The 27587-nt window shown below is 37.3% G+C and overlaps 1 protein-coding gene and 5 non-coding genes across 6 annotated transcripts in view; 1 reads left to right on the top strand and 5 right to left on the bottom strand.

Moving 5' to 3' along the window:
* The window catches only part of LOC130222033 (gastrula zinc finger protein XlCGF57.1-like), a 171434-nt gene that overhangs the window by 86419 nt on the left and 57428 nt on the right, over positions 1 to 27587 (bottom strand). The window lies entirely within an intron of this gene.
* On the bottom strand, positions 18342 to 18413 carry trnap-ugg (transfer RNA proline (anticodon UGG)). Its single transcript has one exon. It is a non-coding gene; the product is annotated as a tRNA-Pro (tRNA).
* Positions 19989 to 20060, bottom strand: trnap-ugg (transfer RNA proline (anticodon UGG)). Its single transcript has one exon. It is a non-coding gene; the product is annotated as a tRNA-Pro (tRNA).
* trnar-ucg (transfer RNA arginine (anticodon UCG)) lies at positions 20510 to 20582 on the top strand. The gene has a single exon. It is a non-coding gene; the product is annotated as a tRNA-Arg (tRNA).
* On the bottom strand, positions 21636 to 21707 carry trnap-agg (transfer RNA proline (anticodon AGG)). Its single transcript has one exon. It is a non-coding gene; the product is annotated as a tRNA-Pro (tRNA).
* On the bottom strand, positions 23236 to 23307 carry trnap-ugg (transfer RNA proline (anticodon UGG)). Its single transcript has one exon. It is a non-coding gene; the product is annotated as a tRNA-Pro (tRNA).

The following is a 27587-nucleotide window of genomic DNA, read 5'->3' as shown; positions in this document are numbered from 1 at the left end:
AAAAAACGCATGCATTCGGATATTCAGCGATCAGTTTCAGGTCTGCTTCATATGTGGAAATAAATCAGATATAAAACGGATATGTGACAATACGACCGTCATGTACACAGGCAGATCGGATTTATTGAGGCGTTCTGTTCTGATCATCATTAAACTTGTGACAATGTGGTGCTTCCCTGCGGTTTAATGGTGTAGAGGGAAGAGCGTGTGTGGAGATTCCGACGCAGTAAACAACAACAACAACAACAGAGGAAACATGGAGGAAAGTGGTCAGTCGCCACAATTTGCTTCCACCAGACCTGAGATCTCTCTCCTACCCACACATTCCTCTGAATGGCGGAGGACATCATACAGCATATTAACCATAATCGAAAGCTGCGATGACGGCCCTTTCCCACCTCCTCCGCCTCAAAATCATTTTAAAGTTGGGCGTACTTCGTGTTGTAACTTTTGCTTTTTAATCGCTATTAATACACTCACTGCGGGGTACACATAGAACAACTTTATTCTCTCCAACAACACCAGTGCGCACACAGGCAAAGGCTACATCTTCAACTACACACACACACATCAGGGCCATGCCATTACGTAAACTGAGTGGAGGTAAATCTAGACTCAACCATTCACTACTTATACTACGCTTCGCCTATTTCGCAGAGCTATAAACAAGACGGTTTCTTCCATCGTGGCTAGTGTGGCACAGATGCTAGAACCCGCGTTTATGCATGCATCGTAAATTGTACAGCAAGTGTAAAGACGTGAATTGGATATGGGTCACAATTAAAAGAAAGTGTAAACGGACAGACAAAAAAATCTGATATTGGCAACAAATCTTTTTTTGAAAAAATTCTGTATCAAGACCTGACAGTGTAAACGGAGCCTAAGTTTGTGCGGGGTAAATTTATTAATCTTTTTTTGGACCTAACGTATGCTGTGCAACGCTGTGTACTGTTTCGATGGCTTTAAATACCTAGCTAAGTTGATACTAAAATACTTTAAGGTTAACAGTAAATGATGAAATTTACCTCACATTAAACTTATCTTATTTAAATGTCCTTACCCTTGGCTGCATTAACAGTTTAATGCATTGGTTTAATTTATATATATATATATATATATATATAGACAATAATGTAGTAAAATAACTTATAGTATTTTAAAAGTAATGTATTTATCTTTTTAAATGTTCTCTGTCATTTTAATAAAAGCAAACTAACTTTTATTTTACAACTATTATTTGTATTGCATGAACTATATGGGTGATTCTATAGTTGCAGGTACATTTAGTGACCAAATTTATTTATTCAAAGATTAAATTACCAAAAATTATTGATGTCCGAATTAGTGAGTTATTTTCCCATCATGTATCATTGCGCAATCAAAAATATAAAAAAAATAATAATAATAATTAAGCAATATTTTAAATTTCAAATGTTTAAACTGTAAACTGTCAATACTATTACCACAATTACAAAAGGAAAACTGAATATTTCATTAAATCACACACTGGACAATTTAAAAATATTTTAATCCTGATGTCAGTGTCATGTGATCTTTGCAGTTATAGCGAGTAGAATGTTTGGCTAAAAAGTTGTAAAACTGTAAATTGTTACTGTCAATTCAGTTCCAATTTAGTAACTATGTATTAGGATGTTTCTTGCTATGATTTATTGTTATTTCTACACTGTAAAATGTTTTAAACGTTTTAAAAACTATAATAAACTAAACCTATGCACAATAATCTGTCCAGGTTGATGTCCTCAGCAGTAAATACATGGAGCATGTTTAAACAAATGTTATTGTGAGGAAAATAATTAAACCATAATGATAAATAGAGTTTGACCCTTTTGAATTAAAAGTTTAAGGTTTTATTAAGATGGATTGTTGGTGATTGTATGGGTTTTGGCCAGATTGGGTAGCAAAACATGAACAAAGGAAAATGAAGACTTGTTCAAAAAAGATTTAAGACCTACAATACAATATTTCAGTAAATTTAAGCCTTTTTAAAGCCTAAAATTTTGATTTTGGAATTTAAGACATTTTAAGACCCCACAGAAACCCTGTTTAAACACAATAGACCTGGTAATTAATTATTATAATAATGATGTAATTCTAGATACTATCTGTGAGAACTAGTAACAACTACTAGAAACAAGTTTAAACCTATAGAGAGGTTGATGACAAAAGGGGAATTGTGATCAACATGACATATGCAAATGGAAAGTACTAAGCCAACACTATCACCGTAATAGCAGATATCTTCTATGAGAATACTGTAGGTCAAATATCTTCAGCTCAGTTAAACTTTTTTTAATTTATTGTTTTTATTTATTTTATATAGCGCCAGTGCTCAAGGACACTTTACAAAACAGTAGGAGAACAAGAAGCATTAATAATAAGAAGGTAGAGAAGATGAGAGAATAATAATACATAAAACGAAAGACAAAAGACATGAGAACAAGTAGAAGGAAAGAAACTCATTCCTGTCTTTCAATGAGTGCTTATGTGCATTTAGGAGAACTAGGCAGCACACTCACACTCATCACATTCTTATTATTAAAATATATCTGAATGAGGATCAAATGACTGAGTTGGTCTTTTAGAATGAAAACTAACCTGTTTGTTCCTGCAGATCTTCATGTTTGACTGTGAATGTTTCTTCAATCTTCACATCTTCACTCTCCTCTTTAATAAACGCCATCTTTATAACAGTGTGGAGATCAGTCGCTTCAGCAGTTCAGCAGGAGTTTTTCTCTGCGTTTGTTTATTTTAAACAGGACACTTTATCCTGTTGAAAAAATAAATAAAACAATGAACAGAAACAAAATAACTTCTCTTCAACACTTGCTTCAACACTTTCTATTGAGAGTAATTAACAAAAAGAAATCAGGTACATCTGAGCAAGAAACAATAACCACAAATGAGCTGATTAAAACTAGAACTCCATTTCTTATATATAGTGATGTATACTTAGAGTGGAAAAGACATTATGCTCTAAATTAAACCTTTATTAAAACACTTATTACACACTTTACTGTTGCTTTATTCAAACTTTATTCAGGTATGTTCTTGATTGTTTTGTTTGTTTTATTTATTTTATTATCTGCTTACAGCAACGTTGTAGCACTTATTTGCACGAGACAAGAATTTCCTTTCGGGGACAAATAAAGTTTATCCTATCTTATTAAAACAATAGACCTCACTGTGAGTAAAATAGTACTTCGTTTGATTAAGGGTTAAAATAATATTGTCAACAGCAGGTACATTTAGCATTAAATGAACAACCTGAAACTTTAATCAGTCGGTTTACATCTGTGTAAAATATTTAAAACAAACCTTTCTCCAGTTGAATCACAGTGTTGGAGTGGCGCAGCCTTATGACGTCACACCACCACGCCAAATTAAAAGTCTTTTTTTGTTTAGCTTTTCCCCCCACTTACTCTTAGTCATGACTTATTAATACATTTCTCCCCCGTTTTCTACTTTCTACTTTATCTGCTTTCTGTTATGTATTTGTAAGACCTATCTATATCACTATTTCTTTTAATTGAAAAAAAAAAACATTTACCCCCACTAGATCTTTGCCTTCTGGTAGGTTGGTAAGAGGTTGCATTTTCTTTAAACAGTTGCATTTCTTTCTTTATCCATAGCTTTAACTCATTCACTTGCATTCACTGATGTTACTGCCTCTTTGTATGTTTGAATGGGGAAACATCAAACATCAAATTCTCCAAAATTGCCTGCCAGCTTCCAACCTATATGTAATAGGTTGAAACTTATTTTGGCTACAGTCCATTTTTCAGGATAAAAACAATATTTATAACCAAATAAACAAACAAACAAAAACTAAATAGTTTTAAAAAAGGCTTTTAAAATGACTAAAGAACTTAATACAACGTTGAACAATGCATCCACACATGTTTAGATTTGATACATTATAATGTTAGCATTCAGATATTATTTGAGTGTAAATTCAGAATGTGCAACTTACCTTACCTTTCTCAGTCTTCAATAAAGAAGTGGGATGAGAAATTATCTCAGTGGGTTTTTCTTTGTATGTTGTTGTTGGTAACAATCCCAATGTAGGAATTTACAATCGTAGTTTGTCCTCCAAAGTTGTTCTCTTATAGCAAAATAAGCCAATGAAGATTCTGTTAGGAACCCAGAATATATAAACACAACCCTGCTAAGCTTCTGGATCTGGAATGTGATTGGATAAGACTCAATTGGCACCCATTAATGCTGGTATAAAGATGCAAATGAGGAGGAGCAGTGAAGACTCAAGACACATAGTGTGGGGGATGGGAAGTTCAGCAGTTTTACAGAGAAATAATGATGTATTGGGAAAATAAGTTGACTTTAGCCATAATCATTTGAGTTGTTGCTGTTTTTTTATATGATTATTGATGGAAGCTTATTTTTTTATTTTAGCTGCTGCATTTTGTAGTTAATGTTGATACAATTATGTTGAGGTACTTTGATTTGATATTTCACATTCATAATTTCACTTATATAATAGTTATGTAAGTCTTATCCTATTATACAGTGATATATTATCATTCGTTGAAAGAAACTATTTCTAAACTTCACAGTGAGGTTTTATTTGTTAAGTTCAGTCAATACATTGACATGAGCTAACTATTAGCAATGTTTTAGTCATTTATTTATCACTAAACTTGTTCTTTATGTGAGTTTAAAGCACATGCAGCTCATTACTGGTTTCTGTAAGACTGTCAACACACTCTTAACAGGTCAATTATTTCTTTCTAAAAGTGTCTATAAATTTTAACGATAAAAATGTAACTTGTTTCTGTGCCAATTTAGTTTTCCTTCCTTTGTTTTTTAGTTGAACAGAACACGTGTGAGCAGCTCAGCTCTCTCTATGCCTCTTATTCACCTGGTATGTAACAAAGATGTATTTCCCTCTAATTATTACTTGTGTTTGTGCATACAAATATGCAAAACATTCACAAAAGCATATATAAGATACCCTGTGACAAAACCTTTTCCTTTTAACACAGTAAAGCAATCACATACTGTCGATTTTTTTTTTTTTGTTACTTTTGACCTTAGTAGATAATTGTTTGTACATTAATCACAAATGGATGAGAAACACTGTAACATCAAACTCATTTGTGTTCATTCCAGGTGCTGTGAAATGTTGTGTACAAGCTGCAGAGGTAATCAGGTGTGAGTAAAGTCCCATATATCTGATCCAGTCCTCCTGCATATTTTTTGCTTCAAATAAAAGTATTTTACACTAAAAGCATTATGAAATTGGTCTTTTGTTGCTAATAATTGATTTATATTATCTGAAATATAACTAATTCTATTATTTAGCTTTATCTCTTAACCAGGAGAAGGAGGGAAAATGCACTCACTCTGCATAGTGACATTCTGAAATCCAATTGAAACTAGCCTAATAGACAAAGGAATCAATGCAGTCGATTCAATGTGGGACAAGTTGGGATAAAACAATATGATTAGACGTTGCTAAAAGCGAGCGATTGCTCCATATAGCTCATGTTTTGATCTTCTATTGGTCTCATGCACTCACATAGTGCAATTTCAAGCTTTGGTCTTACCTTTCTGGAGTCCACTGTTAAAGCTGTCATGCAGCTATATATTTATAATTAGAAAATAATTAGATCACAAGTAAAATTATTGTATGGGCAGTTTATACAGGGTAATTCAATGACAAGAGTGCACTTTCATATCTACACAATGCAGAACTTTTAATGTGATTAACCTGCTCCACCTACACCAACTACAGCATTTCTCAGACTTCTTTTTCACCATGGTGTAATTATAGAGGTGGACATCACATAAAACAACATCTGCACTTACTCCTGTAACTTGTTTTCAACAATGAAATTTAAATACTTGTGTTACATAATCATTTAAATAAATGACCATCATCATGTGCAGTTATCTCTATTAATAGCTGTCTAATAGGCCAGATCATTAACTGAATTGGACCGTTTTACATATAAGAAACCTGTTAACAGGTATAGCTGTTCATGCCAATACCAACTTGATAGCCTAAAGCATATTACATGAACAGTGCTTATTGATACATTTCTCCCTCGTTTTCCACTTGACACTTGCTTGCTGTCTCTCTCTCTCTCTCTGTCTCTCTTACACACACACACACACACACACACACACACACACACATACAGGTATATAGTGTTTACAGGGACAGGATGTAACCACTGTGGTTTAGGGACACACACCTTTCATTACAACCTACAAATTAAATTTATATATCAAACAATCTGTTATGGCCTCATTAAGATACATCTCACTTAAAAAAATCACATGTGACCATGGAGTTGTGGAAAAATTACACCTGTTTTTTCACAGGCGTACAGGGTCATCTGTATCATGGTTTGTTGGGACACACAGGTTTAAAGGGTCTGCTTGTGTAAATCATCCATACACAACAAGCAAAGTGGTTTAAAGGGTCAAACATTGTTTACCAGGACCAGTAACATAACAAAAAAACTGACTGGGGTTAGATGCATACTTCAAGAAAATGATGAATGAATGACAAGCTTTTTTTATTGTATTTGCTGTTTACATGTACACACAGTGTGCTAATTCATAGTATTTAAAGTATTTATTTGCAGTAAAAATAACAACATTACAAGAATAATAAGTAATAATAAAAACAAGCTACATCAAACATTTAAAGTACAGGAGTAAAAACAGATACATTAAATACTTAAACAGATAATATTTAAAATGAGTTTAAAACTATTTAAAAAATGTTTAAAAAGTAGAAATCTGAAGTTTAGATAAGTAGAAATAGTTCACAAGTACAATAGTCCAAATGACATCTTTTAGACATTAAAAACATTGCTTGTTAGATTTTCCTTTGTTTCTCACAAAGTCTCTTATATTCTGAATAGTTCGTGAGTCAAGAACTGGATGTTCAGCTGTCTTGCAGGCATGACACTCCGACAATGTAGCCAGCTTTCCCTTTTTAATGTGCTCCCGGAAGTATTTGATGACAGATTTGACTTCTGAAGGAGCCCATGGTCTTTTAACATATGCACGCTTGTTTTTTTTGTCTGTCGAGCTCTAATATAAACACACACACAAAAAAATAGGTTAATACAAATTATCAGCATAGTTAGTTTTTTTTTATTGGTTTAGCACAATTTTACAAGCAACTGGTACATTTTCAAAACGCTTAGTACTTTTATCACAACAGATCATCAAAAGTGCACCTTTTAAAACATTTCCAAATATTTTTAATTGTGCAAGTACAGTACACAATCACAAAATATCCTTTACACTACACAAATTAAGTGTTTTGTCAATGGAAATGTTTTAACACTGACTTAATAGTAACTTCCTGAAACGACAGTACAAACTATGTTTTAAGCAAGCAAAATACAAGATTTACAGAAAGCACATTTATTCATCTCCACTCCGAAGAGGCTTACGGTAAGTTTAGTTACATCTTTTGGTACTTTATCGTTAATTGTTAATTCATGAAATTTGACGAGTATGTTTCAACAAACACATAGACTGCTGAATTATGTCAGATCCCTCTGCTCAACTGTCTTCTGTTCATGCAGAGGTTGATATTAATTCCTGGCTGTGTTTTCTTTGACTGTAGCTTCAAAATACAAAACGCGATACATCTTTTTCACTCTCTTTTGTCAAATTTAATTATAATTTAGCCTTTATCAATAACAGATTTGGTGAGAAAAATTAACGTTAACGTTACTCTGTTTGGATTTATATTTGTCCGTGTTCAGTGTACGTCATCATGCTCTCTGTGTATGTGTGTGTGTATCTGTAGGAGCGGCATTCAGAGCCGAGCTCATTAATATTCACGACACAAACCTTATACAGTCAATTTAGGACCTTCTGATCTAGGGGTATTTTAAGGAGTAACAAATTAGCTTATAAAACTGTTTATGAAGATTTTTTGAACTTACCAAAGCCATAAACCTACTATGCAGATATCAGAGAACAATTTAACTTATTAGACCAATGCAGTATATGGAACTTTTAAATAACCAAAAATAAACATGAATATATATTATTATTTAAAAAATAAAAAGCATTTTAAAAATTTGCCGAGCCCTGATACATAACACAAAAATCTATGTTCTGAAAAAGTAATTATGTGGAATAAAAATATGTGCAACTATAATGAAATCATGACATCAGGTTTTGAAAGAATAAGTAGTGGTGTTACAATGGATCAGTTTAAAGTTTTGTTCTAAGAGATTTGAAAATGTTCACCTTTTGAAAATAGTGCCAAACAACCATACCTGTATTTTTTGTGGATGAACTGGCTCCCCCGCTGACTCCTGGGTTTTTACCTATACAATGTGTAAAACAATTGTTAAAGATGTTTTTATTTGTATTTTTTACTTTTCATAAAATTTTATGTATTGGTTCTATCAGAATTGAGCTACTTAAGGCATAAACATAAAATAAGGTAGGTCCCTTGGCTTATTTCTTCACCAGATGCAAATTAATAAGATGTCTACTCTGTAAATTTATACTGCAAAGGACCTCATTAGAAGCTGTGCATGCATACGTTTTTCAACTTGTTACCTGATTGGCTCATCATATCTTGCATCATTGCTTCTGTGATCAATGTGCCTTTTTAAAGAATGCAGCGAATGCATACTTATCCCGGTTATTTACACTAGGCTTGACATAATGACACATTCTCAATCTAGCTCAGCAAACCTGCAATGGACTAAGGCAAAACGCCCTGAGTAAACTAGGTCAAGTTACATTTTTTGTAAAATTATGGCTTTCTTAGTTCTACTTTTGGTCAACACCCCTCAGGAGGTGAGAACATGACACATGGAAGCCTAAAGGCAAGGAGACAACAGAAACACAGGAATGTCGGTAAGTAGCAATCACAATGAGTGTCTGAGGATGTGAATTGTAAATCACTGGCTGATGGAGCAAAGGTGAGTATCTTTTATAAGAAGCTTTTATAATCAGGTAATTAAGCATGTGTGCCCTGGGGTCTTAGGAAGGGTGGTGGCTGCAGTGAATGCCTGGCATTACCCCATCCTGCATGTGTGGCTCCTGATGTTATTATGGGAAGACTACAACTTATAAGGCCCGGCTGGTCTGGATGAGAGTGGTAAAAAAATGCTGAGGAGGACAGGGGCTAGTACATCACTGGGAATCTAGGATTTTTCTTCCATGCTGTACCCAGTCAATCAGATATTGCAAATGGTTATTTTAGCGTTGTGAACCCAGCTTCTGAACACAGGGAAGAACAGTTCAGCACTTAAGGCAGTAAGTAGACCTTTGATGCAAATCAGTTTACGAGCCTTGGAGAAGTGCTGGGATGAAGAGTGGAACAAGTTTAGCCAGAGGCAAACTTCTAGGTGTTTTTGACAGCACAGACTACGCAGCTTCAGTTGCATGTTCTGCCTGGGTGACCAGAACCCAAAAGAATGCATACTGTGGACTTCATTGAGATTTTATTGTATGGGACACACAATAAGGGTTGGTAGTATAACTGACATAGATTAGTTGAGATCAAAGGAGAATTTATAGGACAGGGCATCAGCTTTGCTGTTTTTAGAACCTAGTTGGTAAGTGATAGTATAAATGTTCCATGGAAGGGACTTGGGGTTGCCTCGAAGAAGGTAACTAGGAGAGATCTAGGATTTTCCTGAAATCTTGAGTAAAAATCTTCTGTAGAAATTTGCCAAGCCGAGAACACTCTGGAGTTATATGATGAAGTTGAGCCATGTAAGGACTTTACCTTTCCCTCGTCCCCTCAAGGACTGATGAAATATAATAATTAGACTAAGGGCGTGTGGAGATCACACTTCCCCAACGTCACATATAGATTGTTTTCTCAGATGTTGAAGGACCAGCATGACTTGCTGGCAATGGTCAGCCAGGATCTGGAAAAATATTAGGATGTTGTTGATGTATACAAGACAATGAGAAACTGATGGAGGAACTATTGGAACACCTTGTTCCTGTAGGTCTGGAAAATGGCTAAAAAGTTAATCAAATGTCTCATTCTAAATTAATAAATGCTTTCATAACGTATTTCACAGCATGCACGATGTAACCTTTTTCAAAGTTTGTCTAATTTGTTTTACTGCAGGCTACACTGTGATATGCATACAAAATTCACATTTAATACTGAAATAACTTCCTTCGGATTTGACCATACAGAATATTAAAAAAAAAAATTAAATATTCCAATTGCTTAAGATGAGAATAGCAATAATCCAAAATACTCAAGCGCAGACAAATCGTTTTCAAAAGTCTGCTAGTTGTCAACTGATAACCACACCGGGTGGTTAGTTGGATCCACTGGCAGAGGAGGAGGCCAGAGAAACCTGGCTGCCCCAAACGTATTGTGTGGGTTTGTTAGGAACTTCTTACTAAACTACATGTTGAAGGGTTTTTCAACTCTCCCATCTGGAAAAGCTTTGACCAGATCCTGCGGGAGGCTGGAATTTAAACCAAATGGTCCATGCTCTCTGACTTTGTCAACACAGTCATCGGGAGCTTTGGCTTCAAGGCCTCTGGTGCCTGTTGTAGCAGAACCCACAAACCTGGTAATGGACATTGGAAGCAAAGGATGCCAATAAACTAAAGGAGAAGCTCTACCAGGCCTGGCTGGCTTATGGGACTTCCAAGGCAGCTGATGATAATCAATCAACACGCCAAGCGTGCTGCAACCCATGTGGTTGGGGAAACAAAAACTTGTCCAAGAGGACTACTGGCCTGCCTCAAAGATATTCTGGGAACATTAGATGGTGGAAGGAATTCTTTGAGGACATGCCCTCAATTGAGAAAGCAGAGATGACAGATACAAGGGTTTACTTGCTCGTGCAAGCTCAAGTCACTGAACTAGTCTGTAAGCTTCACAGTAGAAGTGGCTGGGAGTAAGATCCACCCTGGGTACCTCAAATCTCTGAAAGTTCTAGAGCTATCTTGGCTGACATGCCTCTACAACATCACATAGACACAGGGACCATACCTCTGGACTGTACAACCTGGGGAAAGTGATTTCCACTTTTAAGAAGGGGGATCAGAAGAGGTGTTCCAACTAATGGGTATGTTTTACTCCACAGACTCTTTGGAAAAGTCTATGCCAGGGTACTGGAGAGGAGAATTCAGCCGATAGGTTAACTTTGAAATCATGAGGAGCAAAGTGAATTTCATCCAGGTCATGGAAAACTGGAACTGGCATTAAGTTCCCAGTGCATGTTGGACTCTGAGGGCTACCCTTTGTCATTGGTTCTGTTTATTATTTCTATGGACAGAATTTCTAAGTACAACCTAGAACCGGAGTGGGTCTAGTTTGGGTATGACCAAATTTCATTGTTTATATTTAAAGATGATGTTGCTCTGTTGGCTTTAATGGACCTGAATCTTCAACATGTACTGCAGTGGATTTGTAGTCAAGTGTGACATGGTGGGGATGAAAATCAGCACCTGCAAGTTCGAGGCCTTGGTAAGCTACTGGATAAAGGTGGCTTGCTATATCCTGATTGGATGAGAGTCTTTGCTTCAGGTAGAGAAGTTCAAGTATCTTGGGGTTTAGTTCATTAGTGTGGGAAGTGGGTAATTAGATTGGCAGGCAGATTGGTGCAGTGGCAGCTGCAATGAAACTGGTCAATTGGTCACAGAAGTGTCTGTTGAAGTAAAGGAGGAGCTGGCCCAAAAGGCAAAGCTCTGGATTTACAGGTTAAACTACATTCCTACTCTCACCTATAAGCTTTGAGTCATGACCAAAAGGACAAAATCTTGGATACAAGCAGCCAAAATGAGCTTCCTTCCCAGGGGTGTACCATAGAGTTAAGGTGAGGAGCTCTGTCACTTGGTGTAGACGTGGCTTAGGCATCTGTTTCAGATGCCTTCTGGATGCCTACCTGAGAATGCCTACCTTGTCCCACTGAACGGAGGCCCTGTGGAAGACCCATGACATGCTGGAGGAAGTGTGAAGTGAAGTGTAAAGTACCATGCTGAGACAGCTGCCCCTGTGACCTAATTCAATTCAATTAATCTTTATTTCTATAGCACTTTTACAAAGTAGACTGTGTCAAAGCAGCTTAACATAGAAGTTTTAGTAACTAGTTTAGTCAACTAGCTTTGCCAAAAAAAAATAAATAAATAAATAACATTTTTTGGATACTAATTTGTTCATTACCAAGATACATTACTTAATAAATTTTCCATATCCATATATATATATATATATATTATAGGTGGGCATAGATTAATTTTTTTAATCTAGATTAATCTAGATTATTTTGAAATTAATCTAGATTAATCTAGATTAAAATGGCTCATTCGAATTCTGCCGAATGCATTGAGAATATGTGTGCTACCCAAATAATAAGTCTTTGAGAACGGGTTTCTCGAGCCAGGTGACGCATTAGACCAGGGGCTCATCTCCTATTTCCAAAATGCATCACAAACTGCTTGAGAAACTGTTCTACTATGATAATTGGTGATGAAAATAAATGATGTTCAATAAGATGTACTTGTGTTTACTAACTGTTTATTCAGTTAAACATGAATGTTGAACTGTAGGCCTACATAAGCTCCAAACAGTGATTTCATACTTGCTTTTGATGTACGTACATACAGAAAATGCTGCTTCTCAATGCCAAGTTCATAGAGCCCTGACGATGTCAAACATTGCATGTTTACACAGGCAACAATACTTTAATACGATTTTAATATGATTAAAACAATACTCTGATTAAGAGTCTACCATGTAAACAGAGAATTGTGATTACCTTAATGCGACTAAAGTCATAACTGATCTAAACAGAAGTGGATTTAAGACATGTGGAGTATGCATTTATTAGTGGCATTACTGAAGTAAACACTGCAATTCAACTATTACCATCATGTAGGACTTTTCGCCATATTTTCACAAGATCCAAGACACAGTCAGTAAAGGACCGCACACAGAACACACGCACACACACCGCGAAATGCGGAAGTTTTTTTTTCTTTACGTTTGGCGATCGTTATTACATTCCATAACACTCTCACCAGTCCCTTACCCCTTATTTGCGTCTAATACCCCAGTCATCCTGTATGTCATCCTCATCAGTATCCCTGCTGAAAAAACCAGCATAGACCAGCATGAAAATCATTTTTAGCTGGTCTACCAGCTTGGTCTTGCTGGTGATGCTGGTAGACCAGCTTGGTTTTGCTGGTTGACCAGCTTGGTCTTGCTGGTAGACCAGCTTCGGCTTGCTGGTCATGCTGGTCTACCAGCTTGGTCTTGCTGGTCATGCTGGTCTACCAGCTTGGTCATGCTGCTCTACCAGCTTATTATCGCTGGTGATGCTGGTCAACTAGCAAGGTCTCATTATGCTGGTCTACCAGCAAGGTATTGTTAAGATTCATTTAATTGCTAGTTTCTGTTCAAATTACTGACATAAAGAAATACTGAAACTGGAATTGAGCTAGCATTGTCAAGCAGTCCTTTAGGAGAAGTATACTAATATTTTGTAAATCTTTGGCCTGCAATAAATCATACCCCTTCCTAATTTTTCACACAAATATATTACAATTATTAAAAAAAAGAAGATTCTTGAACCTTAACATCTGTTTGAAACTTTTTTTTATTGCAACCAAATTTTTGCATGATATATTGATACTGTAGTATTGCTACCACAACAATATATAGAGTACATTCAATATTCACATTGATAAATTACCATGCTTCATCTGCATTCATACATGTGCAAGATAAATGCAGGGGCGTTGCTAGACATAAAGCTCTACTGGGGCACGTACCTCCTGTATATATATATATATATATACACTATAAATACACTATAAATATATATATTTATTTATTTACTATAAATAAAAGTATTCTTATTATTATACAATTATTCTTCAAAATAATCTTAAATGTAACTGGAAAATAATGTTAAGACAACTGGAGTGATGCTAAGATCATTTAAGAAATTACTTTTGCTTAAATATTAATTTAATTTGAATGAAATTCTATAGACAATTCAATAAAATACAAAAAAAAAAAAAGATGTGTTATAGGATTATCTGTTGTAGACTTGACACATGTCACGGATTGGCCAGGCTCTTCCACCAGTATCACGCAACGAGCACCTTCACCTGAGTATTAATCACACACAGCTGCACCCAATCACTCTAGCACACTACAAAAGCACACACCTCACATCACTCAGTGTCCAGTCTTGTTCCTACGAAGCGGACTCTTAGTGAGCACCTCCTGGTTATCACTAGTTTACGATCTCCGCCTATTTACTTACCTATACTCTGTTTTCTTCCAGTCTGTCCAGTGTTCCCGGTGTCCTGTCGGCGTTGTGTGTATCGTCAGTCTGTCTTCCCTGCAAACCCTCTGGTGTGTGCATTCGGTCATCCTCAGTGTCTGTCATACCACCTGCCACAAAGGATCATCAGTACCACCGAACTCCATTCACTTCTCATACATTATCCGTATATGCTCCACTGTTGGAATAAACATGGTTTATACTTACTCACCTTGTTTGTCCGTCTGCTTCCATAACAACACAGGGCAGATAATTAGGTTTATTAAGTCTTACTGACTCGTCATCCCTCCTTTTTGCTTCATACAAAAAAAATCTACCAGGAGGCATGCTTAGTAAGATCACCATCATATTGTTTAAACTTTAGTTTTGTCCACTTGCAAAACAAAAAAGGCTGTTACGCTGGTTTTACAACGCATGAGCAGCGCGTAACAAGCAGGTAGCCTGCTTTTTTGGTGAGCATGTTTACTACCGGGACTCTCAGAAGAAGACCAGCGTGTGCGAGAGCAGCGCATGCGAGAGGCGCGCGTGTTCTCTGCGCACACGCGGAGATGCGTCAGTTTGCTTTTTGATTACACTGCTTTCACCAGCGTTGGTTCGGTTGCACATAGAGAATAGCGTCTTTATTTCGGAATTACCACTCTTAATAAATACACTTGCATATGAAGTAAATCATATCTCAATGCATTTACTGGGGCACTGGAGATTTTTACTGGGGCACGTGCCCCAGTGAATTGGGTCTAGCAACGCCCCTGGTACAATGTATTGTGGGGGTTGTTTAATCAAATAACATTGCAGTAACATTGGAAAACCATTTGTTCATTTGTAGTTTCAATCTCAGTTAAAACTCTTAAAGCCATAGTACACCTAGCATGTTCAGGGCATTGCAATTTCAGAAAGACAGCAAATACATTTAGGTGACTGACAGGTTAAGCATGAGATCTTTGATAAAAAAGATGAGTTTCCAATCAATAGTGTGTATATATGGACACCATGTGGACATGACAACATCAAAATACTATAAAAATAAATCTTAATATATAAATAATTTTTTAATGCTACTTACACTGGCTGGGTGATATGGCAAAAAAAAATTATCACTATCATTATTTTTTTTAATTTCAGTCGATATCGATAATTAATCACATAAGCATGCCAATCCCTTTGTGCAGCTGATTCACACATTATGTGAAATGTTCTAGCTGTCTGACAATATAAAACATGTTTGGAACAACAAAAAGGTGACTTAATGGTGACAGAATTTTCAGTTCTGGATGAACTCTCCTTGTAATGGTGAGTATGGTGAATTTAGGGTAAAATATCCTTTAATTTATTTTATTTAGGGATGCTGACGATTACTTGATGATCAATTGACTGTCGATAACCCTTTAATTGATGGACCTTATCGATGACTGATTAAGCATGGACATTTAACGGTTCAGTTACGCTTTGCGCTGTGAGACGCGTGCATGACTTTATGCATAGGCAAGTTTTTGGTAGCTCAGGAGGTTTTCGATCAGCCTGCAAACCTGTATTTTTATCTACATAAACAGTCAAAAAACGTATTTATAAATCACTGTTCACATTTTATCAGTGATAAACGTTAATGTCACACACATAAAACATGAAACCTAATATATACAAGGTTCAAGAAATGTATTTCCCCTCACTTGTCTTTTTAGTAACTTTTGCGGCATCATCTTCTGAGATAAAAGGCCCTGCAAGTGTCACATGTGTTAGCTTACATTTTTAATAATAAATAATTTATGTAAAAATATATACAAATATTTTGAAGAATATTTATGCATATTTATGACGTTTTGAGAAGACCGGTCGGATTTGTTTCACACAACTTAAATGAAACCCAAAAAAAAAACATTGCATTCAGACGATCTGGTGTGTACACCTAATGACAAAACAGCTTCTCTGAGGAGTTTTCCATTGTCATGTCTTTTTGACCTAAGGGTATGAACCTAGCTTTTTAAAGGTAACACTGGATTGTCTTGCACAGTCAACTTAAAAGGAACTGCATCAAATGCTTATGCTATGCAAAGATCTGGCCCTGTTATAATAGCAATCTACAGTATAGGATCAGTTCCTGGGGTGCTCTGAATTTATTCTTTGATTTTGTTTGATGTATACTGAGGCCTTTAAGGAAAGCACAGCTAATAAATTGAATAAATATATCAAATGTATATATTTAATTAAGACTTGCTTTGAATATACACTTGCATGTTTATTTATTTTGATGTAAGTGATGCATTTTATATTCTGTAAATTTCCAGTTTTTTAAACCACTGTATCTTGTTGAAGGCACACAAAAAATCCATGACAAATGATTGGCGAAATTGCCCAGTGGCCTAATGGATAAGGCATCAGCCTCCGGGGCTTGGGATTGTTGGTTCAAGTCCCATCTGGGTTTTCTTTGAAGGTCTCACTTCATATTAGGAACAATGTTTGGTGGATGAAACACGGTAGCTGTGAAAACCTTCTTGAGTTGTGTTTGCATGTCATTAACTTCCTGCATTGCCATGCATATTACCTGTTATGACTAAAAGGGTAACGAGATACCTAACGCGAAAGGCCATTTGAATCCTGCATGGTGCCTACAGAGAAGAGACTGTGTATAAAGACAAAAATGGTGCTTACATATAGAGCTGGTGGGTTGTTCAAGATCCATAAACAAATCTAACAACCGAATCATTGCTGCTCCTTTTTTTGTCTGTATAATTGTACATGTTAGACTGATTTAGATGAGAAGTCCACTAAATGTTCATTAACTAATGTCAAAGCTGCTACAATTAACATAGAAACATCATAGATAGCACAGCACAGCTGCTTTTTCTATGACAATCATAGGGCTCGTCCGGGATTTGAACCCGGGACCTCTCGCACCCTAAGCGAGATTCATACCCCTAGACCAATGAGCCCTGTAGAAGCAATCTGCAGTGCCACAAAAAATTCTGTGAGACCGATCCACTCTACTCTTTGTTCTTGTTGTTTTTGTTCCGTGTGTCAGATACTCCCTGGAGGCATATTACAGTTCATAGGCAGATCTGAGGACAATAGTTAGCTTCGAATTCTCAGACTTGCTGCACACTTCAAATAAGATTCATCCAAACTTGCTTGAATCTCACTGTCACGTTACAAACCTAAAAGGTTCTGCTAAGCTTTGGTAATGGAGATCTTGACTTCAAGTACCCCGTGGCTTTCAACTAATGGTCTCATGTTAGGTGGATGATGATGAAAATAGCTGCAGAAAGGTTGTGATTGCAAGTTAATGAGAGTGGCCTTGTCTGGAATTTGAAACTTAAGACCAGTCACACCATACGCGAGAACCATACCCCAGGACCAATGAGACCCGAATGTGGATGATTGCACAAAGAAAATGTTTGTCCATTGGTTGCACACATCTTATTTGACGGAATGCAAACTGGCATAGAGATCCTAAAGTGCAGTTTTCCATGCGTTGGCATCTTGTTGAAGGCATACAAAAAATCCATGACAAATGATTGGCGAAATGCCCAGTGGCCTAATGGATAAGGCATCAGCCTCCGGGGCTTGAGATTTTTGGTTCAATTCCCATCTGGGTTGTCTTTGAAGGTCTCACTTCAATTTGGGAGCAATGTTTGGTGGATGAAACACGGTAGCTGTGAAAACCTTCTTGAGATGTGTTTGCATGTCATTACCTTCCTGCATTGCCATGCATATTACCTGTTATGACTAAAAGGGTAACGAGATACCGAACGCGAAAGGCCATTTTGAATCCTGCATGGTGCCTACAGAGAAGGGACTGTGTACAAAGACAAAAATGGTGCTTACATTTAAAGCTGGTGGGTTGTTCAAGATCCATAAACAAATCTAACAACCGAATCATTGCCACTCCTTTTTTTTGTCTGTATAATTGTACATGTCAGACTGATTTAGATCAGAAGTCAACAAAATGTTCATTAACTAAAGTCACAGCAAAAGCTGCTACAATTAACATAGAAACATCATGGATAGCACAGCTCCGCCTTTTTGTCGATGACAGGCCGAGGGCTCGTCCGGGATTTGAACCCGGGACTTCTCGCACCCAAAGCGAGAATCACACCCCTAGACCAACGAGCCCTGTAGAAGCACTCTGCAGTGCCACAAAAAATTCTGTGAGACCGATCCACTCTACTCTTTGTTCATGTTGTTTTTGTTCCGTGTGTCAGCAACTCCCTGGAGGCATATTACAGTTCACAGGCAGTAAAAACAGCCCAGTGGCCTAATGGATAGGGCACCAGCCTTCGAAGCTGGGGATTGTGGGTTTAAAGTACCAACTGGGTTGTCTTTGATGCAGTTCCTTTTAGGTTGACTGTGCAAGACAATCCAGTGTTACCTTTAAAAAGCTAGGTTCATACCTTTAGGTCAAAAAGACATGACAATGGAAAACTCCTCAGAGGAGCTGTTTTGTCATTAGGTGTACACACCAGATCGTCTGAATGCAATATGGCATAGGGATCCTAAAGTACTGTTTTCTGAGTTACAAGAACTTCCTGAGCCATACATCAGATATGACAAAAGCTAGTGTTGACCCAGTGGCCTAATGGATAAGGCATCAGCCTTCGAAGCTGGGGATTGTGGGTTCAAGTCTCATCTGGGTTGTCTTTGTTGGGTTACATTTAAGTTGTGTGAAACAATTCCGACTGGTCTTCTCAAAACTTAGGCACGATGATCTGAGGACAATAGATAGCTTCGAATTCTCAGACTTGCTGCACACTTCAAATAAGATTCATCCAAACTTGCTTGAATCTCACTGTCACGTTACAAACCTAAAAGGTTCTGCTAAGCTTTGGTAATGGAGATCTTGACTTCAAGTACCCCGTGGCATTCAACTAATGGTCTCATGTTAGGTGGATGATGATGAAAATAGCTGCAGAAAGGTTGTGATTGCAAGTTAATGAGAGTGGCCTTGTCTGGAATTTGAAACTTAAGACCAGTCACACCATACGCGAGAACCATACCCAAGGACCAATGAGACCCGAATGTGGATGATTGCACAAAGAAAATGTTTGTCCATTGGTTGCACACATCTTATTTGACGGAATGCAAACTGGCATCGAGATCCTAAAGTGCAGTTTTCCATGCGTTGGCATCTTGTTGAAGGCATACAAAAAATCCATGACAAATGATTGGCGAAATGCCCAGTGGCCTAATGGATAAGGCATCAGCCTCCGGGGCTTGAGATTTTTGGTTCAAGTCCCATCTGGGTTGTCTTTGAAGGTCTCACTTCAATTTGGGAGCAATGTTTGGTGGATGAAACACGGTAGCTGTGAAAACCTTCTTGAGATGTGTTTGCATGTCATTACCTTCCTGCATTGCCATGCATATTACCTGTTATGACTAAAAGGGTAACGAGATACCGAACGCGAAAGGCCATTTTGAATCCTGCATGGTGCCTACAGAGAAGGGACTGTGTACAAAGACAAAAATGGTGCTTACATTTAAAGCTGGTGGGTTGTTCAAGATCCATAAACAAATCTAACAACCGAATAATTGCCGCTCCTTTTTTTTGTCTGTATAATTGTACATGTTAGACTGATTTAGATCAGAAGTCAACAAAATGTTCATTAACTAAAGTCACAGCAAAAGCTGCTACAATTAACATAGAAACATCATGGATAGCACAGCTCCGCCTTTTTGTCGATGACAGGCCGAGGGCTCGTCCGGGATTTGAACCCGGGACTTCTCGCACCCAAAGCGAGAATCACACCCCTAGACCAACGAGCCCTGTAGAAGCACTCTGCAGTGCCACAAAAAATTCTGTGAGACCGATCCACTCTACTCTTTGTTCATGTTGTTTTTGTTCCGTGTGTCAGCAACTCCCTGGAGGCATATTACAGTTCACAGGCAGTAAAAACAGCCCAGTGGCCTAATGGATAGGGCACCAGCCTTCGAAGCTGGGGATTGTGGGTTTAAAGTACCAACTGGGTTGTCTTTGATGCAGTTCCTTTTAGGTTGACTGTGCAAGACAATCCAGTGTTACCTTTAAAAAGCTAGGTTCATACCTTTAGGTCAAAAAGACATGACAATGGAAAACTCCTCAGAGGAGCTGTTTTGTCATTAGGTGTACACACCAGATCGTCTGAATGCAATATGGCATAGGAATCCTAAAGTACTGTTTTCTGAGTTACAAGAACTTCCTGAGCCATACATCAGATTTGCAAAAAGCTAGTGTTGACCCAGTGGCCTAATGGATAAGGCATCAGCCTTCGAAGCTGGGGATTGTGGGTTCAAGTCCCATCTGGGTTGTCTTTGTTGGGTAACATTTAAGTTGTGTGAAACAATTCCGACTGGTCTTCTCAAAACTTAGGCGCGATGATCTGAGGACAATAGTTAGCTTCGAATTCTCAGACTTGCTGCACATTTCAAATAAGATTCATCCAAACTTGCTTGAATCTCACTGTCACGTTACAAACCTAAAAGGTTCTGCTAAGCTTTGGTAATGGAGATCTTGACTTCAAGTACCCCGTGGCTTTCAACTAATGGTCTCATGTTAGGTGGATGATGATGAAAATAGCTGCAGAAAGGTTGTGATTGCAAGTTAATGAGAGTGGCCTTGTCTGGAATTTGAAACTTAAGACCAGTCACACCATACGCGAGAACCATACCCCAGGACCAATGAGACCCGAATGTGGATGATTGCACAAAGAAAATGTTTGTCCATTGGTTGCACACATCTTATTTGACGGAATGCAAACTGGCATCGAGATCCTAAAGTGCAGTTTTCCATGCGTTGGCATCTTGTTGAAGGCATACAAAAAATCCATGACAAATTATTGGCGAAATGCCCAGTGGCCTAATGGATAAGGCATCAGCCTCCGGGGCTTGAGAGTTTTGGTTCAAGTCCCATCTGGGTTGTCTTTGAAGGTCTCACTTCAATTTGGGAGCAATGTTTGGTGGATGAAACACGGTAGCTGTGAAAACCTTCTTGAGATGTGTTTGCATGTCATTACCTTCCTGCATTGCCATGCATATTACCTGTTATGACTAAAAGGGTAACGAGATACCGAACGCGAAAGGCCATTTTGAATCCTGCATGGTGCCTACAGAGAAGGGACTGTGTACAAAGACAAAAATGGTGCTTACATTTAAAGCTGGTGGGTTGTTCAAGATCCATAAACAAATCTAACAACCGAATCATTGCCGCTCCTTTTTTTTGTCTGTATAATTGTACATGTTAGACTGATTTAGATCAGAAGTCAACAAAATGTTCATTAACTAAAGTCACAGCAAAAGCTGCTACAATTAACATAGAAACATCATAGATAGCACAGCTCCGCCTCTTTGTCGATGACCGGTGGAGGGCTCGTCCGGGATTTGAACCCAGGACCTCTCGCACCCTAAGCGAGAATCATACCCCTAGACCAACGAGCCCTGTAGAAGCACTCTGCAGTGCCACAAAAAATTCTGTGAGACCGATCCACTCTACTCTTTGTTCATGTTGTTTTTGTTCCGTGTGTCAGCAACTCCCTGGAGGCATATTACAGTTCACAGGCAGTAAAAACAGCCCAGTGGCCTAATGGATAGGGCACCAGCCTTCGAAGCTGGGGATTGTGGGTTTAAAGTACCAACTGGGTTGTCTTTGATGCAGTTCCTTTTAAGTTGACTGTGCAAGACAATCCAGTGTTACCTTTAAAAAGCTAGGTTCATACCCTTAGGTCAAAAAGACATGACAATGGAAATCTCCTCAGAGGAGCTGTTTTGTCATTAGGTGTACACACCAGATCGTCTGAATGCAATATGGCATTGGGATCCTAAAGTACTGTTTTCTGAGTTACAAGAACTTCCTGAGCCATACATCAGATTTGCAAAAAGCTAGTGTTGACGCAGTGGCCTAATGGATAAGGCATCAGCCTTCGAAGCTGGGGATTGTGGGTTCAAGTCCCATCTGGGTTGTCTTTGTTGGGTTACATTTAAGTTGTGTGAAACAATTCCGACTGGTCTTCTCAAAACTTAGGCGCGATGATCTGAGGACAATAGTTAGCTTCGAATTCTCAGACTTGCTGCACACTTCAAATAAGATTCATCCAAACTTGCTTGAATCTCACTGTCACGTTACAAACCTAAAAGGTTCTGCTAAGCTTTGGTAATGGAGATCTTGACTTCAAGTACCCCGTGGCTTTCAACTAATAGTCTCATGTTAGGTGGATGATGATGAAATGCAAACAAGAAAATAGCTGCAGAAAGGTTGTGATTGCAAGTTAATGAGAGTGGCCTTGTCTGGAATTTGAAACTTAAGACCAGTCACACCATACACGAGAACCATACCCCAGGACCAATCAGACCCGAATGTGGATGATTGCACAAAGAAAATGTTTGTCCATTGGTTGCACACATCTTATTTGACGGAATGCAAACTGGCATGGAGATCCTAAAGTGCAGTTTTCCATGTGTTGGCATCTTGTTGAAGGCATACAAAAAATCCATGACAAATGATTAGCGAAATGCCCAATGGCCTAATGGATAAGGCATCAGCCTCCGGGGCTTGGGATTGTTGATTCAAGTCCCATCTGGGTTGTCTTTGAAGGTCTCACTTCAATTTGGGAGCAATGTTTGGTGGATGAAACACGGTAGCTGTGAAAACCTTCTTGAGATGTGTTTGCATGTCATTACCTTCCTGCATTGCCATGCATATTACCTGTTATGACTAAAAGGGTAACGAGATACCGAACGCGAAAGGCCATTTTGAATCCTGCATGGTGCCTACAGAGAAGGGACTGTGTACAAAGACAAAAATGGTGCTTACATTTAAAGCTGGTGAGTTGTTCGAGATCCATAAACAAATCTAAAGATCAGAAGTCAACAAAATGTTCATTAACTAAAGTCACAGCAAAAGCTGCTACAATTAACATAGAAACATCATAGATAGCACAGCTCCGCCTCTTTGTCGATGACAGGCCGATGGCTTGTCCGGGATTTGAACCCGGGACCTCTCGCACCCAAAGCGAGAATCATACCCCTAGACCAACGAGCCCTGTAGAAGCACTCTGCAGTGCCACAAAAAATTCTGTGAGACCGATCCACTCTACTCTTTGTTCATGTTGTTTTTGTTCCGTGTGTCAGCAACTCCCTGGAGGCATATTACAGTTCACAGGCAGTAAAAACAGCCCAGTGGCCTAATGGATAGGGCACCAGCCTTCGAAGCTGGGGATTGTGGGTTTGAAGTACCAACTGGGTTGTCTTTGATGCAGTTCCTTTTAAGTTGACTGTGCAAGACAATCCAGTGTTACCTTTAAAAAGCTAGGTTCATACCCTTAGGTCAAAAAGACATGACAATGGAAATCTCCTCAGAGGAGCTGTTTTGTCATTAGGTGTACACACCAGATCGTCTGAATGCAATATGGCATAGGAATCCTAAAGTACTGTTTTCTGAGTTACAAGAACTTCCTGAGCCATACATCAGATATGACAAAAGCTAGTGTTGACCCAGTGGCCTAATGGATAAGGCATCAGCCTTCGAAGCTGGGGATATTGGTGGGGATATGGCTGGGGATATAATATTTTTGCTCTTCCTTTTCCCCATAAGAAATCTAAAACACATTTTTTTATTCTTTTATAGTATTCACAAGGCAATGGGGTAACACTCAGCACGTACCACATTTTTGAGAGCATTAGAGAATTAATCAATAAAACCTTTCTCTTCAATGTCAGGTTTCTCAATTTCCAATATCTCAATCTAATTTCAATCCCTTTTAAAACTCCCTCCCAATTAAAATGATCCGCTTTATTAAAATCTAAACCAACCCAAATGCCTAAATTCTTGATATGTTCATACTCTTCCTTAAAATGTATGTGCTGAGGTAAAACATCTGCCCTTCCAATCCTCATACACACACTCTTTTCAACATTAATCTTAGCTCCAGTCCCTTTACAATACCTATTTAAAATCCCCATTGCCTTTGTTACACTTTGGATGTCTTCAACCAACAAGGTTGTGTCATCTGCATACTGGTAAACTGGCTCATGTTCAGTTCTTTCTTCTATTTGTATTCCTTTTATTCCATTGACTGCTTTTATTGCTAGTCCCAATGGTTCAGCTACTAATGTGTACAGTAGTGCAGATAGTGGACATCCTTGTCTTATAGACCTTGTTGGTTGAAAACATTCCGTTAAAAAACCATTGCATTTAATACATGTTAAAATATTATAATAAAAAATGTTGATCCATTTCCTAAAATTCTCCCCAAATCCAAATTTTTTAATCACTTCAAACAAATAGTCATGTTCCACTCTATCAAATGCTTTCTCTAAATCCAAACTAATTAAATATCCATTCATATTTTTCTCCTTCATATACAATAATGTATCTCTTATATTTTGAACTGTGTCTATTATGTCCTTCCCCTTGACTCCATATGCCTGTGTGGTCCTTATAATTTTAGGTAAAACTTTTTCTTAATCTGTTTGCTAAAACCTTTGCTAAAATTTTAAAATCTGTATTTAACATTGTTAAGGGCCTATAATTCTTCAGATCTAAAGGACTTCCTCTTCTTTTGTATATCATTTTAATCATTCCTATCTTCATTCTTTCACTTAATTCTTCTTTTTTAAAAACCTCATCATATACTTCTTTTAAAACAGGTACTATCATTTCTCTAAAATTCTTATAAAACTCATTGGTTAACCCATCTATGCCTGGACTTCTCTCCGTAGTTATTGCTTATTGCTTCATCAATTTCTACTTCTGTTATCCCTGCATCACAAAAAACTTTATCTTCATCTGAAACTTTTAGTTTTATTTGATTTAATAGAAACAGTTCATCATCCCTTGTAGTTCCTTGACTCTTAAACATATCTTCATAGAAATGTTTAACAGCTATTAAAATTTCCTCAGTTCCTTGTTTTAATTCTCCATTTTTATCCAACACCTCTTTCATTAAGTCTGCTTTCTGTCTATTCTTTTCTAAGTTGAAGAAGAATTTTGTACTTCGATCTCCTTCAACAGTGTACTTTGCTTTGCTTCTAATTATAGCCCCTCTGCATTTTTCATTTTCCATCTCTTTTAGTTGTTCTTGTAAATATATTATTTTCCCAATATCTTCATTTTGATCTATTTGCAGTCTTTTTATTTCGTCTTCTAATTCCTTTCTTATTTTCATTTCTTTATTATTTTTAACTCTTTTTACAATTTTACAATATTTTATTGAACATTTTTTCATGTCTAACTTCATATTGTCCCACCATATTCTTTTATCTTCTCTATACATTCTGTCCAATTTACTGCTTTCAATTATTTGTGTAATTTTTTCTTTGTATGTCTCATGTTTTAAAATTGTTGCGTTCAAAATCCATACACCTAATCCCCTTTCAACTTTTACACAATCTAATTTCACACAAAAAAACGAATGATCACTAAAACTGACTTTTTTATAAAATAAACTTTTGATAAAATCCTTCATTTCTACATTACATAACATATAATCAATCCTACTTAACTTCAGCTCATGTAAAACCAGTTGCATTCTTGAAAATTCCCTCTTTGTCTTGTTTTTCTCTCTCCACACATCTATTAAATTGCATTCTGTCATCATTTTCAGTAGCTCCTCCCTCCCCTTGTCTTTTCTATATACCATCTTACTCCCCAGATCTAATTCTGTAAAAACAGTATTAAAATCTCCAATTACAATAACATTCTGCCATTTTTTTACATTTATACTAACGTTTTTAAAGAAGTTCACTTTTTCATTTTCTTCATTGGGTGCATGAATATTATAAATGATGAAATGATCTTCTCCTTTTTCTAATTTCATCGCCATGCTTTTCCCAACTCCATCCTCAAATATGACTTTTTCTTTTTCATATGTACCTCTTTTTATTAAAATTGCTACTCCACAACCCAGTTTATCCTCTCCATTGTTAAAATATATTTGACCATCCCATTTGCTTTGAACCATTTTAACACTTTCATTTTTCCAATTTGTTTCTTGCAAAACAATCACATCAGCTTCTTTACATAACACCAACATTTTTTCAAATTTCTCCACATTCAATAAACCTCTTGCATTCCACGATAAAATGTTAAAAAACATGATAAAAGATATTAAAATATTAAAACCAACCATTATTTTTAGTCTCCTCCTCTACCTCTGCATACCCACTTTTTTTCACTCAACCAACAGCCCCTTCCATAAAAAGAAACACACATTAAAATCATGTTAAAATAGATAAAAAGGTTAAAAAACATTCTTTCTCATCATCTTCTTCCAGCCCTCTTAACACTTCATACCTATTAACGTTTTTTACTCGCACCTTTGTCATCATCTTTTTTCTTGCACTGTCCACATTTGGTTTTACCTTTATTGTTCTTCTTCTTATTAGTCCTCTTTCCACTTTGTTCTTCTCTACATAATCTGTCCTTTGTTCTCCATCACTTTCCATTCCTTCAGCTTGATCAGTCTTACTTTGTTCATCGTTTTCCACCATATTTAAAAAGTTTTTAAAACTGTCAGTTATTTCCATTTGTGTCCACTGTTCTTGTTCTGATGTCTGTTTTTCTTCTTCTTCTTCCCTTATAATGTTTGTTTCCTCCTCCATTACCTTTGTTGTTGATTCTTCTCCTTTCTTGTTTCTTTCATGCACCTGTCCGTCTACTTGATCTTCTCCTCCTCCTTCCTCTCCTTCCATCCAACATTCACACTTGTTTAAAAAAATTTTACATTCTGGGCATTTGACAGTATTACAATTCCTTGCAAAGTGTCCCTTTTCTTCACATTTGTAGCACTTAAAATCTGGGCAATCCATTAACAAGTGTTCAGGGCTCATGCACAGCCTACAGGTCTTCACTTGATGGCTGTGCATTACCCTGAAGTACTGCGGCCCTTCTGCTGTTTCCAGCTTTGTGCTATATGGCAATGATGCCACCTCCTTAGGGAATCTCACTTTTAGGAACCTTGTTCCGTCCTCAATGTCAGTGCCAGTGTAAACTCTTCTTTTTATTTTTGATATGGGATAAACTCCCCATCCTTCTAATTTTTCTAAAATTTCTCTATCATCAAGATAGACGGGCAGGTGCATGAAAGAAACAACATAATCCCTGTTTTGCAGCTTTTTGATTTCACAGTTCACTCCCTTAATCAACAGTCCATCAAGCAATTCCTCACATGTTTCTTCCTTCTCCATAGTTAGTTCAAACTCTTTTCCTTGCCTTGGTCTCAAAGCCAGAATTTTCCCTTGACCACACTTGTCTGTCACTGCTTTAATGATGTCCACAGCTCTTACCTCATTGACTTCTTCTGTGTTCACTATTACTGTTGC

This window comes from Danio aesculapii, chromosome 4 (genome assembly GCF_903798145.1).
Source record: "Danio aesculapii chromosome 4, fDanAes4.1, whole genome shotgun sequence".
NCBI lineage: Eukaryota > Metazoa > Chordata > Actinopteri > Cypriniformes > Danionidae > Danio > Danio aesculapii.
This window is presented reverse-complemented; position numbering and strand designations above follow the sequence as displayed.